This window comes from Peromyscus maniculatus, chromosome 22 (genome assembly GCF_049852395.1).
Source record: "Peromyscus maniculatus bairdii isolate BWxNUB_F1_BW_parent chromosome 22, HU_Pman_BW_mat_3.1, whole genome shotgun sequence".
In the NCBI taxonomy this organism is placed as follows: domain Eukaryota; kingdom Metazoa; phylum Chordata; class Mammalia; order Rodentia; family Cricetidae; genus Peromyscus; species Peromyscus maniculatus.
In genome coordinates this window covers 11,610,932-11,619,371 of record NC_134873.1, presented here as the reverse complement: position 1 = coordinate 11,619,371, position 8,440 = coordinate 11,610,932, and the positions used below count along the sequence as shown (strand labels likewise).

The window sequence follows — 8,440 nt, the reverse complement described above, 5'->3', positions numbered from 1 at the left end:
AGACATTAACCAATGACTGATAAGCTGGGGGAGGACATGTACCCCATCTTTCTTTCTTGCCTCTAGTTGAAACAACTGTGAGGTGTGGTCTTCAGAATTTTTAGGAGTCCTGGAGGGCTCAGGCCAAAATCCTCCTCTAAGCACTATTAGATGGGGACTGGTGGAGGCGGCTGGAAATCTAAAGGAAGACAGCGTCTGCAGAAGCACAATTGATCCTTTAATCAGAGCAGCTCAAGGACACCAGTATTTCTGCCAGAGTAGGGACTATGATTAAGAGGTGCAGGGGGCTTGCAGTTTTATAGGGTGGAAAGGGGGACTGTTGGGATGGAAGATTCCATGGGCAGGTCATCTCCCCTCCTGTCTCAAAGTGGCAGATACCAGCAGGGAGTGGCTTGTTGGCCACCTTACCAGAAGTTTCCACAGGTGTTCTCCACGAAGCCAACTTTTCTGTCCTGAGTTTCTCAGTCCACCTGAGGCTTCAAGGATCTTGCCTAATGTGACCCTGTGTTTTCCCTCTGCTACAGTTTGAATCTGAAATGTCTCCTACAGGCACTTTCATGCTTTAAATGCTTGGCTCCCAGCTGGTGGCTTTATTTTGTAAGGTTCCAGAAACTTTGAGAGGCGGGACCTGCCGGAAGAAGCAGGTCACCAAGGGTGTATCATCTCTACCTACTTCCTATGTTGCTTTCGACTTCCCAGTGCATACATGACATGATTAGCCTCTGCCACACACTCCTTCCATCAAGAACTAAGCTGGTCTGCCGTTCCTCCCGTACATTGTTCTTGTCACGAGGGAAGGGTGTTCAATACAGCCTTCTCTCCTGCTCTCTCCTCATTGCTCCTTCTTCTTCTCTTCCCTTTCTTTTGTTTTCACCTCTCCTCTCCTTCATCCTCTTCTCCTCTTCCAGCTCCTATTTTTCTTCTTCTGAGATTGGCCTCATTATTTGAGACACAGATCTCAAACTTCCATTGCCCCACATGTTAGCCTCCAAAGTTCCAGGATTACAGGGATACACCATCAAATTGTCCCCCTTTCTTTATTGTTCTACTCCATCACTTCACTACCAATTTTATTTCCTGGGAATGCATCTTAATTAACTCTCACCTCAGGTCAGTCCTGACTCACAAGGACCCAACAACTTATGGGGATCCATGGTTAGGACACTTTGTCTATTTGGAAATTTACCCCAGATATTTCTCCTGTTGTAGGTGGATGTTTATTTCCTGCCTACCAGTTCCCAAATAACTGACACTGAGACTTGATATTAATTACAAATGTTCAGCCAATAGCTCAGCCTTGTTACTAGCTAACTCTCACATTTTGAGTTAACCCATATTTCCTATCGATGCTTTGCCATGTGACTGGGTACCTTTTCTAAGTACCGCATGCCCATCTTGCTTCTCTTTGCATCTCCTCGATACTCCTCTGACTCTGCCCAGCATTCTCTGTCTGGCTGTCCCCCTAACCTTATCCTGTCCAGCTATTGGCCAGTCAGCTTCTTTATTAAACCAATCACAGTGACCTATATTCACACAGTGTAAAGGAATACTCCACATCCTGTTTTTCAGGAGACTAGTAGTACTACTAAGAGTGTCTTCAAAGTGACATTCATTCTTTGTAAAGTCTTAGGAAAGTTCAAATCTCCTGCTCAGTCATTATGTTATGTAATTTTTTCAAATGAAAGAATAAATCTAATGACATTAAATATTTGGAAGTCTATTTTTTAACTGATTAAGTCAAATTATTAAAATAGTTGACTTAGGCATCTGCAATAGTGACTTCAACCTCCACTCCTGGCTCAATATTGATGGAAGTATTCTTTTTTTTTTACTTTATTATTTATTTATTTATTTTTAATTTTTATTTTACAATACTATTCAGTTCTACATAATAGCCACAGATTCCCTTGTTCTCTCCCTTCCTGCCCCCCTCCCCCTTCCCCCCAGCCCACCTCCCATTCTTACCTCCTCCAGATCAAGGTCTCCTCCGAGGACTGGGATCGACCTGATAGACTCAGTCCAGGCAGGTCCAGTCCCCTCCTCCCAGATTGGTGGAAGTATTCTATTTAACAATCTTGGAAGAACGGTGTAAGTCAATGAGCCACTTGTGGATTCTTGTTTGGAAATGATCCCACATCTTGGAACTTTCATGTCAAGGTGTTTTTCTTGTAGTGATTCTCGGTGTCCAGGTAGGCATGTGCACTGGTCCTTTCACTTCCAGGTTCTTTTCTATTGCACCTCTGATCAAGTCAGCACACACCTCCAGCATCTTCACATTGCAGCTGGTTAGCATGATTCAAATTTGGTGAATTGCCATCTCAGGTTCCACGGATGTCTTCCTGGTATCTTTAAAAGCCATGGCCGCAGCAGTACTTCCTGACTGGCTTGTTCCTCAGCAGGGGTGAAGAGCACTGAGTCAGGATGGGAGCAAACCAGAGCTCCAATGCATGCACCACCATGCCTCAGAAAGCTTGGAAAACCATTTTGCTGCCTGATTTTTTTTTTAGCTTTCTCTCTCTCTCTCTCTCTCTCTCTCTCTCTCTCTCTCTCTCTCTCTCTCTCTCCCCCTCTGTTGTCTGTCTGTCTGTCTCTCTCTCTGTCCCTCTCACTTTCTTTCTGGCACTGGGTCCTGTGCACACTAGGAAAGCCATCTCTATGTGAGATACATCCTCAACACTTATGTTGATTCTTGTGTGGTAGAATATTGTTTAAGGTGTGTTACTTTTGTGCCCCGCCTGCAGGCCTACAACGGGTTCTCAACCACCCTAAGGAGGGAATGAAGGTACAGGAGATACAAAGGAAAAGACACCAAGTCTAGATTCTGATCAAGGTGCAACTTTATTTCCTTCCAGAAAGGTTTATATAGTTCCTGCAGGGTAGGGGGAGCAAGAAGCTGTCATCTGCATAGGTGGGGCAAGCTAACAGGATGTTTGTATAGGATGTTTACAGGGTGAGAGGGTCAAAGGCTCTGACTCAATGTCCTGTTGCTAGGCAACCTGACTGTAAGCTGATCTAGTTCCCTGGCTTATTGGGGGGGTCTGTATTTTTCTACTAACTAGAGATTCTGTCCTTGTCCCTGACATCTCCCCCTTCTTAGTAATAAACCAGGTTCAAATGGTCTAAAAGGAGTGCTCTGAAAGAGGCTTTGCATGGAGGATTACAGAGGCCCTATCCCTCTAAAGGTTGTGAAAAGGTCTGAGAGGGAATGTCTCTCCAGACTGAAGCACCACAGGCGTCCCCATAGTACGGGAATCAGTGGACTGTGCACTTTTTTGAGGGAGCGGAAATGGGTAAGAGCAAAGGCTGTTACTGTACAACCACTATGCAACAGGCTCTCGGGATTTTGGGGTACCATGGTCCCCAGCCTGTGCAGTCCCAGCTGCATTCCAATCATGCCTTGAGTGAGCCTTTTCCCCACACACAGGTGCAGCCTCCCCAGAGTGAAGGGGTCTGTGTGGGGCATCTCTTGTCAGGGGAAATTTCAACCCTGGAGTCCTACATATCAAAGCAGTGGTAATGAACCTGGATCTGCCTGGCTGGCAGGTCTGTTATTTGGTTTCGGATGAACCGAGTGAGCCAGGAAAGTGCCCAAAGGCAAGGACCAGGAGGAAGCCTACAAACAGGTCCTAGGAGGGAGGAAAGAAGGGTCGTTAGCCGAGGGGAGTTTGGAAAACTAATTCTAGAACCACCCAAGCTCTTGTTTTCCTTTTCTTTTTCTCTTTTTCTAGTCCTTTTCTAACCTTTACCACACTATCCCTGACTACCCCGGTGTGGTCTGTAAAGAAGCAATATTCCTCTTTGAGCACAGTACAAAGGCCACCCTGTTGTAAAAAGAGGAGATCCAGGCCTCTCCTGTTCTGTAAAACTATCTCAGCTAGGGAGGAAAGGGATGACTCGAGGGCAGAAATTCCCTGTTCAAATTGGGCAATATCCTCATCTATGGACAGGTGAAGCTCAGAGTAATGTTGGTTGGACAGGACCAGATTCCTGTGCCTGTTTCCGCTGCTCCAACCCCCAGAAGGACTGCTAAGGTAATGGCAGTAACAGGCTCCCATCAAGGCAGTCGTCTCAGCGCGGCTTCTCTTCCTAGAGATCTAGGAATTGATCTGAGGAATAATAGGTTAGTCTAGTTGGAAGGGACCTAAGTGCCCTAAGTGGCATCTCTGGTGCTACCCTGTTTGCTGTGCTACCTGCCAGCCACAGGCTGTGTCAAGCTGGCCCAACATGGCTATAACCACCTGTGACACCAAGGCCAGCAAGTCTGACAAGCCTTTCTGACACTTTGGATGAAAATTCAGCACTGTCCTTGGAAACGTGACCCCTGCTGTTAGACTGCATTTGTGACAAGCAGTGTCCCTGCTCAACCCAGAACATGATTGACTATAGGACTTGTATACTGTGTGAAAGGTCTCAAGCACAGTTTGCTGTAAAGTTCCCGCTGTCCCCCCACAGGAACTCTGAGCAGAGTGATAACAGAGCTGAAGGGCTAGTGGGGGTTGCTATGGGTGAAGACAATAGCCTGGATTGTTTGCCGGAGGGACAGCATTTAAAACAGAAGAAGTTTCCTCAGGAGAGGGGTTATCTCTCCTGGGCAGACCAGGTATATTTACAGCTCTAACCAGGCGTTCTGGTAACCATCTGGGAGCAGAGTGTATCTGGTCAAGAATGCAGGCCAAACCTCATCCCCATAAAAGGACTGGGTCAGGGCCCTTCCAACACCCTGTGAGGGGATCTCGCCACATGGCTAGTGGCTGGGGGCCATCTAGAGAAGGGTGCCCATGCCTGTCAGGAGCAGAGTGCCCTGCAGCATCTAAAGTGAAGAAGTTGAGAACAAACAGAGCATGGCTCAATTGATCTCTGGGGGAGGTAAAATGAAGGTTAGAAGACTTGAGGCGAGCCAACCAGGTCTTTAGGGTCTGGTGCGCTCGTTCTATTATGCCCTGTCGCTGGGGATTGTAAGGTATCCCTGTGGTATGAATAATTTGTAGACTATCACAAAAATTTTTGAAGCCTATGCTGGTATAAGCAGGGCCATTGTCTGCCTTTATCTTAGCTGGTTTTCCCAAGGCAGAAAAGGCAAGAATCAGGTGAGAAAGAACATCCTTTGTGGCTTCCCCAGCCTGAGGAGAGGCGAAGATAAAGCCACTAATGGTATCTATAGAGACATGGACAAATTTTTGTCTGCCGAATTTGGGGCAATGAGTAACATCCATCTGACAGATTTGGTTGGGAAGGAGGCCTCGAGGGTTGACTCCCAAGTGTGGGGCAGGGTGAGAAACAACACAAGAGGGACATTGACAATTTCTCAGGTCTGTTGTTTAGAGATCTTAAAAAGAAGACAGAGGGTCTGAGAATTTAAATGGTGGATCTTATGGGCAGTTTGGGCCTGTAGGACTGAGCCAACCATGACAGGGAAAGTTAACCTGGTGGCAGCATCGGCCTGTGCATTGCCATCGGTTAACGGTCCAGGAAGCTCTCTATGGGCTCTAATGTGGCCTATAAAAAATGGGTGTTGGCGAGTCAGAACAAGCTGTTGAATCTGGGAGAAAAGTGGGGTGTCGTTGGAGGTAGGCCTTATGGCTGGAGAGGTTTCTAACAAGGGGATGGAAAAGGCAATATAGGAACTATCTGTATAGATATTAATAGGTTGATCAGAATAGGTCTGAAAAACCTTTAAAATTGCTGAAAGTTCAACCAACTGCACTGACCGGAAAGGCGTTAGGAAGGAGGTAGAGCAGCCTTGGGCCACGAAGGCTGCAACACCATTAGCGGAACCATCAGTAAAGACTGTAAGTGCACGAGAAATGGGACCAGTTTTTGTAATTTTTGGAAAGATGAAGGGATGTAGCTGGGCAAAATGGAGCAAGGGGTCATCTGGGAGGTGATTATCCAAGGTCCCCATAAACCCTGCCAAGGCAACCCCCCACTTATCTAAGGTTTGGAACAAAAACTGGGCTTGATCCTTGGGATAGGGTGTGAGTATGATATCAGGGTCCTTACCAAAATATTGGTGAGAGGTCTGTCGTCCTTTCATAATGAGTGAGGCCACCTGTTCAGGGTAGACGGAAATGACTCTCGAAAGGGCAGCGGGCATGTGGACCCAGAGGAGTATCTTGCCTTTAAGTTTTGGTTCCTGAGCATGTTGTCAAAAGATTCCTGTGGGGGTGTGTGGTGTGAGCAGAACTATAAAATATAGAGGTATGGCATAGGAAATCTGAAAACAAGACTGTTGGTTAATGGCAATGGCTATCTGAATCAAAGCCTCATTGGCTGCAGGGGAAAGCACACGGGGTGATGTGGGGTCAGGGCTGCCCTGGAGGATCTCGTAGAGGGGAAGGAGAGAGTCCGTAGGAAGTTTAAGATAAGGCCTAAGCCATTGGATATGGCTGAGCAATTGTTGGAAATCATTTAGGGTATGGAGATGGTCAGTGCGTAACTGGACGCAAGGAACGAGGACCCGGTTTGAATGGAGTTCCAAACCCAGGTAATTGAAAAGGTCCTGTGCTGTGGGATGGTCTATATGTCAAATCTGTTGCTCTGATTGGTCAATAAATAAAACACTGATTGGCCAGTGGCCAGGCAGGAAGTAGGTGGGACAAGGAGAGAGGAGAATTCTGGGAAGCAGAAGGCTGAGGCAGAGAGACACTGTCAGCTACTGCCATGACCAGCAGCATGTGAAGACGCCGGTAAGCCACCAGCCACAAGGTATAGATTTATGGAAATGGATTAATTTAAGCTATAAGAACAGTTAGCAAGAAGCCTGCCATGGCCATACAGTTTGTATACAATATAAGTCTCTGTGTTTATTTGGTTGGGTCTGAGTGGCTGTGGGACTGGCAGATGACAAAGATTTGTCCTGACTGTGGGCAAGGCAGGAAAACTCTAGCTACAGTCCTGGGTTTGGACCTTATCTGGAGCGATCTGTAGTCCCAATCCATTAAGGGCTCTGCTGAGTTTTGAAAAACATCGCTCAAGGGAGATGGGGTCAGGTGCAGCGAGGAGAAGGTCATCCATGTAATGTAAGATATATATTTGGGGCCAATGAAGTCTAACAGGGTCCACAGCCTGAGCCACGAGTTTCTGGCAGAGAGTAGGGCTGTTGGCCATGTCCTGGGATAATACCTTCCATTGATAGCGAAGCATGGGTCCCTGAAAATTGGGGCAGGGAAGGCTGAATGCAAAATAGGTTCTGTCCTGAGGGTGCAAGGGAATAGTAAAGAAACAATCTTTGAGGTCAATGACCATCTTGTAAAATTTAGCCGGAATGGCCACAGGCGAAGGCAATACAGGCTGAAGTGCCCCCATAGGCCTCATTACCTTATTTACTGTCCTTAAGTCTTGAAGGAGCCTCCATTTTCCTGACTTCTTTTTGATAACAAATATAGGTGTATTCCAAGGGGAGTTGGAGGGCTCAATGTGGCCAACCATAAGCTGCTCCTGTACAAGCATAGTGGTGGCCTGTAGCTTTTCTTGAGTAAGGGGCCACTGATTAAAGAATTATTAGACTGACCGATTCCTTTTAAATCGGTGAGGGATGGAACCAGTGGCCAGGCAAATGGCCAGTGAGACTGAGAGATGACTGTGGTATCTCCCCCTGTATCCAAGATCCCCTGAAACTTCTTTCCCTCTATAGTAAGGGTGAGAGTAGGGTGATCCTGAGTAACAGGCTGGACCCAGTAGGCATCCGAGGAGCCCAATCCAGCTGACCCCTGAGGGGTGTTTGTAATTGAGGGATTGTCACAGACAGACAAGGGTAGAGGAACTAGCTGTGCCAGACCTGTACCTTGAGGAATCGTGACCATGCCGTTTACAGCAGTGGCCAGAATCTTAATTTCACCTGTGAAATCACTATCTATTATGCCAGGGTAGACCTGGACCCCTCCGAGGGCCGCAGAAGCATGGCCAAGGACAAGCGCGCAAACATTAGGAGGTAAGGGTCCTGTCACCCCTGTAGGGATGACCTGAGCCCCTTCGAGGGAGTTTAATACTGTTTCAGTGGCAGCACACCAGTCCAATCCAGCACTGCCTGGAGTTGCTCTCTCGAGGGAGGAGAATGGAACTGGGGCTGGAGAATTTGTTGAGGCTGGGGAAGCAGGAGGTGAGCGGACCTCAAGGCCCCAGGGTGTGCTCTTGGAGGCATTGGTGCCAGGGGCTGGCCCCTTTGGAAGTTTCCCAGCACCCACGGAGGAAGGGGCTGGCCGAGATAATTGGTTTTTGACCTGCATTGTGTAGCCCAGTGGCGGCCTTTGTAGCAGTGGGGGCAGAGAGTGGAAGGCAGGGGCCTCATAGAGGCGACCTCCTGAGCCGGCTGGGCTAAGGGCACGAGGCTGTGACCTTTCTGGGGGCATTTCCTAGCGAAATGTCCGGGTTGTTTACAGAAATAACAGGTGCGGGCCCCAGGCTGTTGTGAAGACCTCAGGGCGGCACCTATTGCTAATCC

The 8,440-nt window shown here is 47.7% G+C and overlaps 1 pseudogene; it reads right to left on the bottom strand.

The window, feature by feature from the left end:
• Positions 1-1,759: 1,759 nt before the first annotated feature.
• Positions 1,760-2,359, bottom strand: LOC102915931 (small ribosomal subunit protein uS10-like; annotated as a pseudogene).
• Positions 2,360-8,440: the final 6,081 nt, after the last annotated feature.